The sequence below is a fragment of the Silene latifolia genome, chromosome 5 (assembly GCF_048544455.1).
Source record: "Silene latifolia isolate original U9 population chromosome 5, ASM4854445v1, whole genome shotgun sequence".
NCBI classification, from domain to species: domain Eukaryota; kingdom Viridiplantae; phylum Streptophyta; class Magnoliopsida; order Caryophyllales; family Caryophyllaceae; genus Silene; species Silene latifolia.
Genome location: NC_133530.1, coordinates 52,475,246 through 52,477,349, shown reverse-complemented (window position 1 = coordinate 52,477,349; position 2,104 = coordinate 52,475,246). Strand labels below are relative to the sequence as shown.

The following is a 2,104-nucleotide window of genomic DNA, read 5'->3' as shown; positions in this document are numbered from 1 at the left end:
CATGAAAAGCATTTACCTCCTCAATAGTAGCTCGACAATGAGCGGTGTAATGACCCGCACCTCCGCAACCGTCACAAACAATGATTTGACTTGTAGAAGACACGACATTGAGTTATTGAAGGGAATCTCTAGCATCTTGTTCCGCCAATTGTTGTTGGAGTAAGGCAATTTGAGCTAACAAGACGGGATTGTCGGAGGATTCTTCTTTACCTTTGAGTGTCACACTTCGGAAATTGACATATTGTGCATCATGGACCGACATAGATTCGATCGTGGCATGAGCAATATCAGTGTCAATTTGATCAAACCGCCCATTGTTGGCGGAATCAAGAATCCTTCGGGACTCGGCACAACATCCACTGTAGAATGTTATAGCTAGAAACCAATCATCTAGCCCATGATAAGGGTATTGCCTTTGCAACTCTTTGTACCTCTCCCAAGCTTCATATAAGCTCTCATGAGCTTGTTAACGGAATCCGGTTATTTGGCTCCTCAAAGTTTGAGTTTTCTCCGGTGGAAAAAACTTTTGATAGAAAGTAAGAGCCAATGTTTCCCAATTGGTGATTCTCATGGCGGAGTGGTCAAGGCTATTGATCCAATTGGCCTTGTCCTTTAAAGAGAAAGGGAAAAGTATTTCCCTTATTTGGGCTTGAGTGACGCCCATTTGACGGATCATGGAGCAATAATCGTAGAAATTTTGCACAAGCAAACTGGGATCCTCCAAAGGACTTCCCCTAAATTACTTCCTCTCCACAAGGCTAATGAAAGCCGGTTTGATCTCGAAGTCCGGCGCGGTAATTTGAGTAGTTGTGATACCGGCCGGAAGCATGGCCGCGGTGGGCTTTGATTGATCGGAAGGTTTCACCATCTTTTTAGTAGAAGATGGTGGTGGTGGTGGTGGTGGTGGAGATGATGAACTTGAAACTTCCTCCTCTTCAAGGGCTTCTAGATCGTCTAAGTAAGACTTTCTAGCACTTTCAACTTGCACGGGAAAAGAGGCTTCTTTCACTTCTTTCCAAAAATGTCGTCTTCTCCTAAAGGTTTTCTCGGGATCGGAATCCGGTGAAAGCAAATCTCCACTACGAGAGGACCTGGGCATAAGAAAACAATTTCTAGAAAATGATAAGTAACGGTCTCAAGGAATAAGTGTTCCTCAAGACAAAAGAAAACAAGATAAATGTCAATAATTTAAAACGCAATAAAACCGTTCTCCCCGGCAACGGCGCCAAAATTTGATAGGCTATCGTGTACCTATGCAAAGATAATACCCTAGACACAAATTAATGTAGTATTAGGGGTCGAACACAAGGATATGGGAATTGCGTTGTGAAATGCTATGGAAAGATTTCTATCAAGATCAATTTCGTTTGGGTTTGGTTGTTGTTTGGTTTGATGACTAACAAATATTAAGATGTAAGTTATATGATAAAAGGGAGTTTAAGGGAGTCGGGTCACACATGAAAAGGTAAATATATGATTATGTTAAACTCGGTAATAATAACATTGTCAATTGTTTAGGCTTAGAGACACCCACCTTACGATATTAGTGTCAACCATAGATCGGGTCCTAGAGAAACTCTCGTTTATGACTAGGTCCTCCTACTACACATGCTTAGTCTAATCCGATTCTATGCCTCTCGACTTTTAGAATGAATTAACAAACTTAATCAATGAATAAGGCCTTTAAACATAGATTAAACGTGGCGATGCAAACATGTGATAGAAACAATTATACAATATTATATCAACCTAATTTATCATTTTATATATTTGATTTTGCATGACTTTCCTAGCCCCTAAACTAAGGAATTTAGCTACTCAGATGAAAGTTAAACTACAAACTTTGTTATAAGAAATGCTAAACATGATTGTAGAAATGATATAAACTAAATGATATAACATAAAATAAGAATAATACTTGTTCCGGGTGTAATTCCGGAGCAGAGTTTGTGACCACGTAAGCTTGTTGAATGACGTCTTTGCTTGTCTCTTCCTTTCGGTCTCTCCTGTAAAGATGAACAAACTGAGGGCTCAACTTGGTACCGAGCGTACTCACTCTGACGCTCAAGTCAGTAAACTTAAAGGGATTAAGCTGTGTGTTACT

The 2,104-nt window shown here is 40.0% G+C and overlaps 1 non-coding gene across 1 annotated transcript; it reads left to right on the top strand.

Moving 5' to 3' along the window:
* The first annotated feature begins 392 nt into the window (after positions 1-392).
* Positions 393-499, top strand: LOC141658175 (small nucleolar RNA R71). Its single transcript, XR_012549077.1, has one exon. It is a non-coding gene; the product is annotated as a small nucleolar RNA R71 (small nucleolar RNA).
* Positions 500-2,104: the final 1,605 nt, after the last annotated feature.